Raw genomic sequence first — 16,919 nt, forward strand, 5'->3', positions numbered from 1 at the left:
CTTTTTAGGGCCAAGGTAAAGGGTAGGAGGAGTGGAGATGGAAGTGGAGGTAGAGGAGGTGGTTGTAGGAGAGTCAGGTGTGCTGTCATTGGGTGAAGGTGCTGGTGCTGTAGGCTGTCGTGAGGTGGATGGCTGTTGGGTGGGTGGCTGCCTGCGTTTGTGTGTCTTGGAAGAGGGGGTGACAGACACAGTGGGAGAGGACACAGGGGACGTGTACATGGCAGTGGGGGTGGTGACTGCACGAGTGTGGACTGTACTGGAGGGTGAGGTGATGATGGAAGCACTGGCTGATGTTGGGGTGCATGCAGGTGTGAGTGTAGACGTCACAGGGAGGGAGGAGGGAGACGAGGAGGAGGGGGACACAGGGGTGGCAGTGGCTGTTGGCATGTCTGCATCTGGGTGTTGCTCGGGTGAGTGTTTGCGGGATCTGTGGTGCTTGTGTTTGGATGAGCTGCTCTTGGGTGTTGAGGTGTGTGCAGGCTGGTCTGATGGTGTGGATGGGATAGGCTGAGGAACAGGAGACAGAGACAGGCTGGAGGCAGTCAGAAGAGGGAGGCTGGAAACAGGGACAATGGCTGCCGTCAGTGCTGAGGCCAGAGCAGTGAACGCTCGTTGATGGGCAGCCTGACCCGAATGAATGCCCTCCAGGTACGCATTGCTCTGTTGCACCTCCCTTTGCACACCCTGGATGGCATTCAAAAGGGTCGTCTGCCCAACAATGAGCGTCCTTACCAGGTCAATGAGCTCCGCACTGAGGGCAGCAGGGGCAACAGGGGCAGGGGCTGAGGTGCCTGGGGCGAAGGAGACGCGCGCCTTCCTGGGCGAACCGGCACGGAGCGAAGACTGAGGGGCTGCTGGGAGGGCGGGGCTGGTGCGCTGGGTGGCGGCTGTACCTGTAGAGGCGGGGGGCACGGATGTTGCCGCCACCCCTAGGGAGCTCTCATCCGAGGACGTGTCGCTTTCGCTGCTCTCACCAGCGGTCCCCGTCGTGGTGCTCCCCTCGCCCTCCGGATCACTGGTGCCCTCGGTGTCTGTTCCTGGGCCCACCGGGGCCTTGTGTCCTGCAGCTCCCTCGTGCTCCGATGCCATATCTCCTCCGCCTGATGATGCTAATGCACACATGCACAAGAAGATGAAGAGAAAGGGTGGGGGGAGAAAAAAGAAGACCAGGTTGAGTGCATGCAATGTCAACACCGTTGGCGGAGAGGACAGACACAGGTGCCTAATGCACTAAGCCGCGCATTCGTAGTACACTACTCAGTACTACTGACTAGGACAACAGGCCAAGAGACGTCAAACGCGCACATGGGAGATGCTGGACCTTCAATGGCTGTACTTGTCACCCTACAGAGGTGGGGGCCGGGGGCACAGGGCCATGCCTAAGGGAGAGGACTACACTACAGAAAGCGCCCTGGCCTAATGTCACCCACAGCCCTCCTCCCCCACCCAGACGCCTCCACTGCGCAGAAAGATAGGAGAATGTGCTGATACTCACCCCCTTGTGTCTGCTGTGATGTCTTAAAGCGCCCATCCAATTCAGGGTAGGCCACCGCCAGGATCCGGGACATCAGGGGGGTCATGGTGCGACTGGCACCCCTCCTAGGTTGGGAGGCCATCCCCAGCAGTGTTTCTGCGGTCTTCCTTGTCCCGCGGCGGATGTCCTCCCACCTCTTGCGGCAGTGGGTGCCCCGTCTGTTGTGGACCCCCAAGGTCCGGACTTCCTTGGCGATGGCACGCCAAAGGTCGATCTTCTGATGGGCGCTGACCTATTAGACATGTACAGGGTGGAAAGGAGGAACTCATCAATGACCTGCATGTTAGATGTAATTGCCCCCCCCCCACCCACTTTGCCATATGGCACATGCTCTCATCTGTCGGGCGTTGCACTCCTCATTCGCCCCCCACCCCACCAACTTACATCCACCCCAATCCACACAGGCATAGCCCATTCCATTAGCACCCGGTGTACTCACTTGTTGGTCTGGAGGACCGTAGAGTAGCGCATACTGGGGGAGGACCCCATCCACGAGCTTGTCCAACTCTTCAGACGTGAAGGCAGGGGCCCTTTCCCCAGGCGCAGCAGCCATTGTATCTTCCAGACCGAGGTCACAGCAGCACTTGCAGTATAGGTCCTCTCCTGTGGATGATCAGGTCTCGAGTGATTAAGCAGATAGAAAATGGTGGTCACGTCCGCGGCGGTGCGTCCCGCGGCGGTGCGTACCGCGACCGCCGGCGCACTTCGTTATTGGCTGCTGAAACCCATAGGCTTCAATGTTAACCAATGCGGCTTTGCGCCGCGGTCTGCGACCGCCTACCGCCACGGTGTGCCCCGCCAGCGCATTGACCTCACTTCCCATTGTCCCACTACACAGGTCAGGCAGCCGCCATTTCAAGGGCCCACATGGCTTAATTTTGACTGCGACACACAGGCCTAGGCCTTGCATTGCCACACATACACGCCTTTCAACCCATAGCCATTCTTTAACTGTGCAAGCTGTCTGTACGTACCTGTGTTTTGGCTGACTCTGTGCTCCATGTTGACCTTCCTAGGCACCGTCCGCTGGGACTTGCGATGAGAAGGAGGAATCCTCGCGTGTACCGACCGCTGGTGGACCTGTCGACAATGGAAGAACGCCATATAATACTTCGATACAGACTTGACCGTGCCACTATCCATGAACTGTGTGCCCAGCTGGAGCCAGCCCTGATGTCCCCCATCCGCCAACCCACAGGGATTCCCCCTCTGGTGCAGGTTTTGTCAGTCCTCCATTTTTTGGCCAGTGGGTCATTCCAGACCACAGTGGCCATGTCATCTGGAATGTCTCAGCCTATGTTTTCTAAGATTTTGAGCAGAGTGTTGTCTGCCCTGATGAAACTCATGCGGAGCTACATCATTTTCCCCGAGGAGGGTGACTTGCCTACAGTGAAGGGTGATTTCTATGCCCTTGGACACATCCCCAACATCATTGGTGCCATTGATGGGACCCATGTGGCTTTGGTACCCCCAAAAGACGATGAGCAGGTGTTCCGAAACAGAAAAAAATATCATTCGATGAATGTCCAGGTGGTCTGTTTGGCTGACCAGTACATCTCCCATGTAAATGCCAAGTTCCCTGGGTCAGTGCATGACGCGTATGTAATACGAAATAGCAGCATCCCCTATGTGATGGAGCAGCTACAGAGACAACGTGTGTGGCTAATAGGTGACTCTGGTTACCCCAACCTGCCGTGGCTACTGACCCCAGTAAGGAATCCCCGGACAAGGGCAGAGGAACGCTACAATGAGGCCCATGGGCGTACTAGGAGGGTGATTGAGCGAACCTTTGGACTCCTGAAGGCCAGGTTTAGGTGCCTGCATATGACTGGTGGATCCCTAATGTACTCACCAAAGAAGGTGTGCCATATCATCGTGGCCTGCTGTATGCTTCACAACCTGGCTTTGCGACGCCAGGTGCCTTTCCTGCAGGAGGATGGTCCAGATGGTGGTGTTGTGGAAGCCGTGGAGCCTGTGGAGAGTGAAGAGGAGGAAGACTCAGAGGACGACACAGACAATAGGGATAGAGTGATACAACAGTATTTCCAGTGACACCCAGGTAAGATTCACCCACGTCATTTCCCAATTGCTTCTAGCCTCCTGCATCTGTACTTTCTGTAGTTCCCCACAGATGTTTTTCAGTAATTTTTGCCTTTCCCTTCCCTTCTCAGTGCTGTCTGACTCAGTACCTGACTTCTGCTTGGTTCGCCCATGAAATACAGCGTATTGACATTGGTATGTTGTCATGACTAATTGACAGAACAGAAATTGAACAGTGATATGTAATACATTTGTTAATAAGACAGCATGACTCAAAACAGATTATTGTGCAAAATGTGATTTATTTACAGTGCTAGATATCGGTACATGTGATTCTAAGGGTGATGGGTGGGGGTGGAGGAATATCCATGGCAGAGTCCAGTTCTCAGTCTCACAGGTGCATTGTTCTTTTGCCTGGGGAAGGATGGAGCATAGGCAGTTCATGGTTGGACAGGGTGGCAATGTGGGACAGTGGGAAGAGCTCAGGGGGTATGTCCTGCTGGCGGGGGTCTTGACATCCTACTCTGTCTTTTTCTTTGGTCTCAGGCTCCTCTTACGGGGTGGTTGTTCTTCAGCAGGAGGTGGGGTTCTGGGGGGCTGTTGAGGTGTTGGGACCTCCTGTCCACTAGCGCCGGCGGAGGTGGTAGGCTGTTCCTGGTCCGGCCTAGTGACAGGGGCCCTGTGTGGTGCACCATGGTCCCGCAACGCGTCCTCTATCCTGTGGAGGGCCAGGACGATGGTCCCCATTGCGGTCCCGATGATTCTCAGCTCCTCCCTGAACCCCATGTAGCGTTCTTCCTGCTGTGCCTGGACCTCAGTGAACCTGGCCAGTACCGTCGCCATTGTTTCTTGGGAGTGGTGGTAGGCTGCCATGATGGTGGTGAGGGCCTCTTGGAGAGTGGGTTCCCTGGGCCTCTCCTCCCCCCCCTGTCGCACAGCAGCCCTCCGAGCTGCCCGGTTTCCCCCGGCCTCGGTCCCCTGGCCGGTGTGCCCGCTCCCACTGCCCCCAGGTCCCTGTTGTTGTTGGGGTGTTGGGTTAGCCTGGGTGCCCTGTAGTGGCAGACACACCGCTGATTGAGCTGTCCTAGAGACAGAGGCATGGGCCCGCTGGGTGGGAGCTGTGCTGGTGTCGGCAGAGGGGGTCGGGTCTGGTGTGGCCTGTAGCTGCCTGAGGGGAACCGACTGCCCAGAGGTCCCCGATGGTCCGGGCTGGTCATCAGGTTCACTGTCGACAGAGCTGCTATCCTCAGTGTGGGCCTGTTCCGGTGGTGGGATGGACAGTTCTGGACCCTCCTGGCTGGTGTGTTGTCGTTCGGGTCCTGCATGGGGTAAGAGAGTTTGGTTATTGTTTCTGTGTGTGCAATAGCGTGCCCTTGTTCCCCAGTGCAGGCATTCCCTTGAGGGAGGTGTTGTGAGGGTATTTAGTGGGGGGGAGGGGTTGGTGCAGTGGTCATGCATAGGTGATGGGTGCCCATGATTTGTGTTATCATGCAGGAGTTGGTGTTGGGATGGGTGGGTTGTGCTGGTGAGACATTGTCAGGGAGGATATGTGCTGGGGGGTTGGGGGTGAGGGTGGGGGTGTGGGTTGGCATGCTGGTGGGGTGGGGGGGATATAGTAGTTGAGATGGGACTTACCAGAGTCCATTCCTCCGGCTACTCCAGCGAGGCCCTGAGGATGCAGGATGTTCAAGACCTCTTGCTCCCACGATGTCAATTCGGGAGGGGTGGGTGGGGGTCCGCCGCCAGTCTTCTGGACCGTGATGTTGTGCCTGGAGACCATCGATCGGACCTTCCCCCGTAGGTCGTTCCATCTTTTGCGGATGTCCTCCCTATTCCTGGGATTCTGTCCCACCGCGTTGACCCTGTCCACGATCCGCTGCCATAGCTCCGCCTTCCTGGCTATATTGGTGTGCTGCACCTGCGAGCCGAAGAGCTGGGGTTCCACTCTTAGGATTTCCTCCACCATGACCCGGAGTTCTTGGTCCGAAAAGCGTGGGTGCCTTTGGGGTGCCATGGGGTGGTGTGGGTGAGGTGTGGGGTGGTGTATGTGATGAGGAGTATGTTGGTGTGTGGTCCTTTGTGCTACTATGTGGTGTGTGTGATGGTGTAGTGTGCCTCAGTGTGTCTTGCTAGGGATTGTCTGCTGTGTCTCTCTCTCCTTCTCTCAGTAATTCTGGTCGCAGGGGTTTGTGGGTGATGTGGGTGTGTGTTTTATAGTTGGTTGATTGTGTGGGAGTGGTGTGTGTATGTGTATCAGGTGTGTGTATTTCAAATTGTCCAATGTGGCTGTGTTTTGGTGATGTGTGTGTATTCTGACCGCGGCGGTGTGTAGCGCCAATGGAATACCGCGTTTGAATGACCGCCGTGTGGATTCGTGGGTCGTAATGGCATGGGCGTATTTCTGTTGGCGTGACGGTGGAGGTTTGGTCATCTCCAGTTTATCGCTGCCCGCCGATGTGGCGGGCTGCAGTGGAGGACGGATTTTTGGAGGTTTGGACGTTGTGGGTCAGAATGACCGTGGCGGTTCACCGCGGCCGCAGCGGTGTTATGGCGGTTTTATGACCGGCGGTAAGGGCATTTTACCGCCGAGGTCAGAATCACCCCCATAGTAATGTTGTTTACATGTCCTGACAGTGAAATACTGCCAATTTCGTTTTTCACTGTTGCAAGGCCTGTCTATCTCATAGGATAATATGGGGGCTACCTTTAAATATGATTAAAGTGTAGATTCCCCTAGAGTTTAGATGGACATGTGGAGTTTGGGGTCCATGAACTCACAATTAAAAAATACATCTTTTAGTAAAGTTGATTTTAAGATTGTGCGTTTGAAAATGCCACTTTTGGAAAGTGAGCATTTTCTTGCTTAAACCATTCTGTGACTCTGCCTTGTTTGTGGATTCCCTGTCTGGGTCAGTTTGACAGTTGTGTTGTTTTTCACCTCGCACTAGACAGTGACACAAAGGGGGCTGGGGTGTAACCTGCATTTCCTGATTAGCCATCTCTGATAGGAGTGGGGGGTGGAGTGGTCACTCTCATCTGAAAGGACTGTGCCTGCCTCTGACAATGCCGGCTCCAACCCCCTGGTGTGTGTCTGAGGCCTTGCCTGGGCAAGGCAGGATTTCACAAGTAGGTGTGAGTCCCCTTTGAAGAAAGGTGACTTCAAAGACTAAAATGGGTATAAGAAGGGCACCCAAATCTACAGACTTGAGAAACACTTCTGGAACCAAGAGGAACCTCTGCCTGGAGAAGAGCTGATAGCTGAGGAAGAAGTGCTGCCCTGCCTGTGACTGTGCTTTGTGGAGCTTTCCTGCAGTGCTGCTTCTGCCAGAGTAAGAGGGCGAAGACTGGACTTTGTGTGCCTTCCATCTTGTGAAGAAATCTCCAAGGGCTTGAGTTAGAGCTTGCCTCCTGTTGTTTGAAGTCTCAGGGACAGCAAAGACTTCTCTCTGCCAGCACCTGGAGTCTCTGGAGAGACTCCTGCTCTGACAAGTGGTGCCCTATCTAGTCCCTGGGCCCTTGAAAGGAAAGCTGGTGGAAATCCAAGGAAATCGACTTCGGACGACTCCGGACCGCCGCCGCTGCTGAATCCGGTGACGCCGCCTGCACCCGTCGCCGTAACCTTCGCTGGAACGCGACGCTCTTCGCAGGCACGACGCTGCTGCAGCCCCGCTGAAGTCCGCGACTCCGTGGAAGTCGCCGCACCACGTCGTGACCGACGCCGCTCGAAGTGCGCGGATTCAACGTTTCGCACAGACGCCGCGATCCCCGACTTCGCGCATCGGCTTGTTTTCACTCTTCACCAAAGGTACTGTACTTGGATGTCTACACGACTCCCTGTCCGGCGCCGCTGGTGTCAGCTTGTTGGGAACGACTCTGTCACGACGCTGTGTTAACATCTCATCGAAGCATTTTTGTTTCTAAGCGCTATTTTTGGAGTTTAATCTCTAAAAATTCATAACTTGACTTGTGTATGTCGGATTTTTGTCGTTTTGGTCTTGTTTTGTTTAGATAAATATTTCCTATTTTTCTAAACCGGTGTTGTGTCATTTTGTAGTGTTTTCATTAAGTTACTGTGTGTGTTGGTACAAATACTTTACACCTAGCGCTCTGAGGTTAAGCCTACTGCTCTGCCAAGCTACCAAGGGGGTAAGCAGGGGTTAGCTGAGGGTGATTCTCTTTTACCCTGACTAGAGTGAGGGTCCTTGCTTGAACAGGGGGTAACCTGACTGTCAACAAAAGACCCTATTTCTAACAATGCCTTAGAAGCACTTTTAGGGTGAATCTACATTGTTTATCTCTCATCAATAAGTACATTTTAGCATTGTGGAAAATTCTAAATGCTCAGGGCCTGATTATGAGTTTGGTGGTCTGTACACCGCCATGGCGGCGGTGGCAGTCTGACTGCCATCGGCTTGGCGTTCAGACCACTGTATTATGTTTTTCGCTGGCCTATAGAGCAAAAACTTCTGTGGTCCTTCTGGCACAGCCAGGCAGGCCAAACAGGCTGGTGGTGCCCGAGATCCGGTCCCAGGTCCTGGAGGGTTCCATGAGGGAACACCAGGAGGGGAGCCTAGCCTGTACCATAGGGCCATCTGTTGAGGGAGATCCCACAGTGTCAGGAGAACTTTGGGGGGCGGCTGTAGCCAGCGTCCCACCAGTTCTGGTGTCTGGCAGTACCACTCCTAGTGAGGGGGTGCAGATGTCCAGACAGAGGGTTGAGAGGGGGTTGCGGACCCCAGTGGAGAACCTGGAGGGTCAGGGGTCAGCTCTGAGAGCAGAGCCCCCCAGGAATGACCTTGGTGAGACCATTTCTGGGTTGGGGGGAATCCAGACTCTGTCAGATGGGCAGAGGTCAGGAGACCTGCACCAGCCAGACTCTTGTGTGGCCCTTGGGGACAGTGTGTCCCTTGAGGGGGGTAAGTGTGCCCCCCGGAAGTCCTGGTGTGCCAGGCAGTGGTCCAGTCTGTGGGTACAGACCCTGGACTGGAAGATCAGGTGCAGGGGATAAACCCTGACCTGAAAGGGTGGGGGTTTGCCCAGTCACCCCCACTGGTGTGATTTCAAGGGGTACTCTCCCTGAGAACCCTGAAAGTAGGGGAAGAGGAGAGAAAGACTCACCCCTGACCCCAGTACAATCTAAGGGTACAGACCCTAGATTGGAAAGCCAGGTTCAGGGTGTCCCCCCTGACCTGGAGGAAGGGGCTACTGCTAACAGTGCCCCTACCATGTTGTCTTCTGGGGGGGCCACTCCTCGTTGGGGGGTGCAGGACCACAGAAGAGAGGGCAGGGGGAGGGAAGCCTTACCCCTGGCCCCAGTCCAACCTGAAGGTACAGACCCCAGGTTGGAGGACCAGTTGCAGGTTAACATCCCTGCACTGGTGGAAGAATTGTGCAGGACTGCTTCTACAAGCACCCTGACAATTTTGGACTCTGGGGGTGCCGCGCCTGCAGGGAGGGTACAGAGCCCCAGAGGGGAGGACCAGGGTCAGGTTATCTTCTCTGACCTGGTGGAAGGTAGAGTGGTCAAAGGGTGTCAGGCACCTGGGGCTACCGCCCCCCACTCTCCACAGTCACAGTGGTTGGAGAGGCCTGAGGTCAGGCTCTCATCCCTGACAGTTGTCAGGGGTCACTGTGGCTTGCTGTCCTGGTGGACAGAGCTGCCCGGGGGGGGGGGGAACAAGAGTCACACCCCAGGGGTGGAGTGGGCAACACCACTGTGTTTGCCCTGGTGGTACTATCTGCCCATTGCAATACATCTGTGAGCAAAGTAAAGTTAGGCGCTGCACAGATGGTGTCTGCAGATGTGGAGAAGGGTTCCCCATGGGTTAGCTTAGTGGGCCCTGAGAGTATGGACAGAGGGATCCAACTGGAGTCAGGAAGGCGTAGAACTGGAACATGCCCCTGCTGTTGTGGGCCTGGGTCCTTGTTCTATCGCCCCAATAAGGGAAGTACATCAAGGTATTGATTGTTCTCCCCTGGCTTTAGGCTGGTAGGGGGTTGTGTTGGACTTTTGCTTATGCAGGGTCATCCTGAATCTTTTTGCCTCCTGCCTCCTATTCTTTTCTGACCGGTCGCTGTTGGCTTTTGAACTCTGAGCACTATCCCACTGCTAACCAGTGCTAAAGTGCATATGCTCTCCGTGTAAATTGTATGTAATTGGTTTATCCATGATTGGCCTATTTGATTTACTAGTAAGTCCCTAGTAAGGTGCACTAGAGGTGCCAGGGCCTGTAAATCAAATGCTACTAGTGGGCCTGCAGCACTGGTAGTGCCACCCACATGAGTAGCTCTGTAATCATGTCTCAGAGTGTCTGTGTGTGTATTTTTACACTGTAAATTCAACTTGGAAAGTGTACCCACTTGCCAGACCTAAACCTTCCCTTTTCTTACATGTAAGGCACTCCTGAGGTAGGCCCTAGGTAGCCCCAAGGGCAGGGTGCAGTGTATGGATACGGTAGGACATATAGTAATGTTGTTTATATGTCCTGACAGTGAAATACTGCCAATTTTGTTTTTCACTGTTGCAAGGCCTGTCTCTCTCATAAGATTATATGGGGGCTACCTTTAAATATGATTAAAGTGTAGATTCCCCTAGAGAGTAGATGGACATGTGGAGTTTGGGGTCCATGAACTCACAATTAAAAATTAAATCTTTTAGTAAAGTTGATTTTAAGATTGTGCGTTTGAAAATGCCACTTTTGGAAAGTAAGCATTTTCTTGCTTAAACCATTCTGTGACTCTGCCTTGTTTGTGGATTACCTGTCTGGGTCAGTTTGACAGTTGGGTTGTTTTTCACCTCGCACTAAACAGTGACACAAAGGGGGCTGGGGTGTAACCTGCATTTTCTGATTAGCCATCTCTGCTGGAGGGAGGGGTGCAGTGGTCACTCTCATCTGAAAGGACTGTGCCTGCCTCTGACAATGCCGGCTCCAACCCCCTGGTGTGTGTCTGAGGCCTTGCCTGGGCAAGGCAGGATTTTACAAGTAGGTGTGAGTCCCCTTTGAAGAAAGGTGACTTCAAAGACTAAAATGGGTATAAAAAGGGCACCCAAATCTACAGACTTGAGAAACACTTCTGGAACCAAAAGGAACCTCTGCCTGGAGAAGAGCTGATAACTGAGGAAGAAGTGCTGCCCTGCCTGTGACTGTGCTTTGTGGAGCTTTCCTGCTGTGCTGCTTCTGCCAGAGTAAGAGGGCAAAGACTGGACTTTGTGTGCCTTCCATCTTGTGAAGAAATCTCCAAGGGCTTGAGTTAGAGCTTGCCTCCTGTTGTATGAAGTCTCAGGGACAGCAAAGACTTCTCTCTGCCAGCACCTGGAGTCTCTGGAGAGACTCCTGCTCTGACAAGTGGTGCCCTATCTAGTCCCTGGGCCCTTGAAAGGAAAGCTAGTGGAAATCCAAGGAAATCGACTTCGGACGACTCCGGACCGACGCCGCTGCTGAATCCGGTGACGCCGGCTGCACCCGACGCCGTAACCTTCGCTGGAACGTGACGCTCTTTGCAGGCCCAACGCTGCTGCAGCCCCGCTGAAGTCCGCGACTCCGTGGAAGTCGCCGCACCACGTCGTGACCGACGCCGCTCGAAGTGCGCGGATTCAACGTTTCGCACAGACGCCGCGATCCCCGACTTTGCGTATCGGCTTGTTTTCACTCTTCACCAAAGGTACTGTACTTGGGGGTCTACACGACTCCGTGTCCGGCGCCGCTGGTGTCAGCTTGTTGGGAACGACTCCGTCACGACGTCCGTGTTAACATCTCATCGAAGCATTTTTGTTTCTAAGCGCTATTTTTGAGTTTAATCTCTAAAAATTCATAACTTGACTTGTGTATGTCGGATTTTTGTCGTTTTGGTCTTGTTTTGTTTAGATAAATATTTCCTATTTTTCTAAACCGGTGTTGTGTCATTTTGTAGTGTTTTCATTAAGTTACTTTGTGTGTTGGTACAAATACTTTACACCTAGCGCTCTGAGGTTAAGCCTACTGCTCTGCCAAGCTACCAAGGGGGTAAGCAGGGGTTAGCTGAGGGTGATTCTCTTTTACCCTGACTAGAGTGAGGGTCCTTGCTTGAACAGGGGGTAACCTGACTGTCAACCAAAGACCCCATTTCTAACAATGCCTTAGAAGCACTTTTAGGGTGAATCTACATTGTTTATCTCTAATCAATAAGTACATTTTAGCATTGTGGAAAATTCTAAATGCTAAGGGCCTGATTATGAGTTTGGTGGTCTGTACACCGCCATGGCGGCGGTGGCAGTCTGACTGCCATCGGCTTGGCGTTCAGACCACTGTATTATGTTTTTCGCTGGCCAATAGAGCAAAGACTTCTGTGGTCCTTCTGGCACAGCCAGGCAGGCCAAACAGGCTGGTGGAGCCAGTGTTTCCGCTGGACTCATTATGATGTTGCACACCGTCAATGTGACTGTGATGGCCCAACTTCCATGTCCCAGCTGGCAGAAACGGAGAGCATAAAGTAAACAACACACCTCCAGGCAGCATTACATGTAGTGTGCAAACGCGTCCTTCTGCTGCTCATTGATTGAGCTCAAAATCTATGCCACTGTGGAAGTAACTGTTGGTAGGTATGCACACCTTCCTGTGTCATTAAGCTCAAAAACAGATTGTCGTGCCGTCGTCCACATGATATGGGGGGAAGTGTATGGGTGATTGCAGGGGTGGCAGTGTTGGCAGGGAAGGACTTATATGTGAAAGGGACTAGTTGGGATGTGGGTGATGTGGGTGATGACCTTTTGGGTTTGGGAGGTGGATGGAGGGGACAGGGGAAAGGGCAAGCTTGAGAAGGAAACTCTCCTTGGGAAAATGGGGAGGGTCTGCAAAAGGGCCTGGGGATTTGGAGGTTGAGGGAGTGGTTGTCTTGTGTGTGGGTATAGGTTCGTTGGGTGTGTGTGTGTGTGTGTAAAGTATGCTTCTGTTTGAGTAATGTCTGTTGCGTGTGTGAGTATGGGTGTTTGAATGTGTTGGGCTGGCTGATGGAGGTACTGAGTGACGGCGTTGTGGATATATGTGTATGTCTATTGGGATGGTGTTTGTGGGTTTGCTGGGTGTTGTGGATGTTTGTGTGTCTGTTGAGTTGGTGTCTGAAGGTATGCTGGATGTGGTGGATGTTTGTGTGTGTTTCTTGGGGTTGTATCTGCCGGTATGCTTGATGTGATGGATGTGTCTGATGGCGTTGTGGTGAAGTCTGTGGGTATGGTGGATCTAGTGGATGTGTCTGTTTGTTTTGTGTTGGTGTCTGGGTGTATAATGGGTGTTGTGGACGTGGCATGGGCTGTGGTTGTGGTATCTGTGGGTATGCTGGATATGTGATTGGAGGTGCCTGTTGAAGTGGTGACTGACCGTATTTTTGGGTTTATGTTGAGTGCCTGGGTACCGGTGTGTGTTGTGGTATTTGGGTCGATGTGTGCTGCTTGTATGTGTTGAGATGGGTGCATGTGGATGGGTCTGTGTGCTTGTGACAGGTAGGGGAATGGGGGATTTGGACTGGGAAGAGGGAGGTGAGGGGAGAAATGTGGTGAGTGACTAGCTGCCATCAGTGAGAAGGTCAGAGCCTGAAAAGATCTCTATAGGCCATACAAGGCACTATCAATGCCTTCCAGAAAGTCATTGGTCTGCTGAAGTTGGTTGGCCAACCCCTAGATGGCATTCACAATGGCAGTCTACCCCACAGAGATTCTCCTCAGGAGGTCAATAACCTCCTCAGTCAGGGCAGCAGGAGTAACAGGGGCTGGAGTAGAGGTGCCTACGGCAAAGGAGATGCGACATGGTGAGCGACATGGCCATCTGGATGGGGAGCAACAGGGAGGAAGGCAATAGAACTGAGGGTGGTGGGCAAAGTTGGTTCAGCTGCAGGCCCTGATGGGTCCACCACCACTAGGGAGTGCCACTAGAAGTAGAATACGATGATGACAACGTTGATCCTATGTCCTCCGTGCACTGCCCTCACCCTCTGGGCCACTGTGTCCGTCTGTGTAGGTGGTGTCATGACTGGAGGAACTGTGGCCACATGCTTCCAACTTGGTGGTGCTCTGTCTCCCTCACCAGCCTGGACTGATGCTGCAAATATAAAGAGGAAAATGGTCAACTGATCACAGTTGAACAACAGCTGTGATTGGCAAACACTACTATGATGTCAGGTAGGCCCCAGTAACAAACTACATCAAAGTGCCTCCTATATGTACCACACCATATGCATGCATGCCATCTGAACGGTCAACAGTAGACCACAGAAAAATCAGGATCTCAGGCAACTGCAATTGCGTGGCTGAAGTTGTCCAATCACAGTAACCACTGAACAAGTAGGGGACCACATTACTTTCAATACTTTGCCTCACATAGCATACCACTGAAACCTGATGTCATATGATAGTATCTGAATGACAACTTCATTCCCAAAGATTCCAAACAAGGTCCTGCAGACATCTATTTGCCACATACACAAGAACACAACAATAAGAAATGATGCTCCTAAAACCGTGTTCCTGAGTAGAGTACAGTAGCCTGATGAAGGTGACATAGAAATACTCATGTCACACTGGAAACATATTATTAAGGCACACGTCATAATGTGAAATTTGTCCTAATGGAGTCATGGAGGTAGTATTAATGTTGCTCAGATATGCTACACATTTGTCATGGATATGTACACTGTAGAGAGCTATGTCCATAAAATCCACAACACAATGAATCAACAAACCCTAGGGAAATCACCACTAAGGTCTGGCACCCCTTAAAATGACATACCCTGATTGCATCAGTAGACACCATGGTCCTTTTTATGTTAGAGGGCCTGGAGATTTGCAAGTACTTGTAGAAGGCCCTCAACATGTGGCCCAATGGGAAGCTACATCAGTGTCTCCATTTTGGTTCTGCAAACCCAGATGTCTGTGGATGAATGGTTGTACCCAACCACATATGCTTCCAACATAACTGCAAGTCACTCTATGATGCATGCCAGCAGTCAGGTAACACACTGTGCCTATTACACACGTGTAGTGCACTTTTCCACATGATGCCACATTAATTGGAATGGAAATGCACTTTGTGTCTAAAAAACCTAGTCCTAGCCGTCATGTCCCTCATTGCTATATCAGTTGTACATGCTAAATGACATGCTACGACAGGGGAGGGTATGTGTGAGATAACAATCAATGATGACACACTCCTGTCTGTGGCACCACCTGAAAATTAGCCCTATCGCAAATGTCCAAATCCAAAATCTGGTTGGCATGCACATATATGTGAGGGATTACAGAAATCATCCCATGAACACAGGTAGTCCATGCATGAAACAACAATGTACACATTTGGTCAAAAGAGAAAGGGACACATGCTAACTTGTTGGTACAAGGAATGTTGTGAACAGTGATGGCACATAAATCATGTCAATGGACATTCCCCCAAGAGAACATTTAGATCTGTATCTGACCAAAAGAACAATGTATGCTCTGTCACATGTGTGATGACCATCTTCACATTACAGACAGTCTTGAGGCACCAATACCTGGAACACACTGAAGACAAGTGGCCTCTGGGAAGCAGATGCCAATTTACTAATTTGACCAGACACATGGCTGAGGACAGTGATCCATTACTTCTTTTTCTTTGGACTGTAACACTGAGGAGTAGTGGCCTGTAATATAGAATTTACACACACAACAGCAAACTTAATTTGATTGATCAATTTACACACCCATGTGTTGTCCTGAAGAGGAAATTGTTTAGGAGTGTGCTCAGTTGTGCCCTAGGTCCCTGAGCTAATAGGCAAGGCACATCAGTATCCAACACATTACATGTCTACACAAACAGTTACTCAACTTGTGTGTCACACATGGCCCATCCCCAATCATCAGGGTGAGATGTCTGAACCTAACAAATCAACTTGGCTATGTGACAGGCAGGAATTCACCCCTTGTGGCTGCTGTGCTCCCCTCAAACGTCCATCAAGGTCCGGGTACATCACTGCCAAAATGCAGGTCCTTAGTGGGGTCATGGCTTGACATGCGCCACCCCCACGTTAGGAGGAGAGACCCAGTGGGACCTCCATGATTTTCCAAGCCCAGCATCTCAGGTCCTCCCACCTCCTGCAACAGTGGGTAGTCTGCCAGCTGTGGATCCCCATGGCCCACAATTTGTGGCGATGGCTCACCATATCTCTTTCTTCTGATGGGCGTTTACCTTTATGGATGGAAGAGACAAGTCAAGTACTTACAATGACAAGTTTTTTCCCAAATGCTTGTGTCACAAATATGCCAGAAACACCAAGCAAAAATGATCAATTTGTCAACACACCACAAGTGTAAAGCACACAAGCCAATAAGTACAGGGACATCACGATACACTTTTATATCCATCTGCAGACCAACCCGTTTCCCTCCTCATGGCCAACAATGACTAGGCAAGCCTACTCACATCAGGTAGTCCATGCTCCAGCACCATGTACTGAGATGTGAGCTACAATAAAACACTACACACCTATGTGGCTTCTGAAGGGTAAACTCCTTAGGCCTGACTGGACCAACAAATGTATACTCTGCAAGATGAACTCACTGCATACAGTCCCTGCCGGCAGTCTCCATAGTATAGACTTCACCCTTACAATTGAGTGACAATGAAAGGACTGGCATGGTAGGTACAGGAAGTGTCTTACCTGTACATGTGTGGCCATGTGGCCTTCCAAATGCAGACTCATGACACTTCAGTGGTGTTTCTGTAGTATCTACCTGTACCAAAGAACACTCCTTTGGACATATAGAGATGGCACTCATCATACAAAGGTATGCATTGTTCAATTTTTGCTATACAACCAAGCCACTGAGTCACATGTCATGACCGCCCAGGAATCTACACACTGTCTGCACTCTGGCTCTGTCATTTGTGCAATAAGCTTGTACAGGGCAAATACGATTACTGTAAAGGTAACAACAGAGCTGTAGGAGTAAGGGCCTGCCATCTGTCATGAGTCAAAGACACACATTGACACTGATGCAAAATGCAGATATGGACTGGTTCTGGACTGTAGATCTGTATCTATTCCTAATTTAGTCAATGGACTGAGGCACTCAGGGCATGTGTTGCAACTAGAGCCTCATATTGGCCACATGGCAGGAATTGCTGATGTACAGAGAGTGAGCACCGTGCCACAGTTGCATAGCCACAGTGTCTCTCCAACTGCCTGGACTATGTCCCATACTGGGAGATACATTTGTCAGGCCCTTGTCTCTTCAGGCTGAGTATACAGAACCTATATGTGACTCACATTCCCATCACTTCCATGCATGATAGCACATCATGCGACCACCAGCAATGTGGCTTGTGATTTGTGTGGCAAG

This window comes from Pleurodeles waltl, chromosome 8, assembly GCF_031143425.1.
Source record: "Pleurodeles waltl isolate 20211129_DDA chromosome 8, aPleWal1.hap1.20221129, whole genome shotgun sequence".
In the NCBI taxonomy this organism is placed as follows: Eukaryota; Metazoa; Chordata; class Amphibia; order Caudata; family Salamandridae; genus Pleurodeles; species Pleurodeles waltl.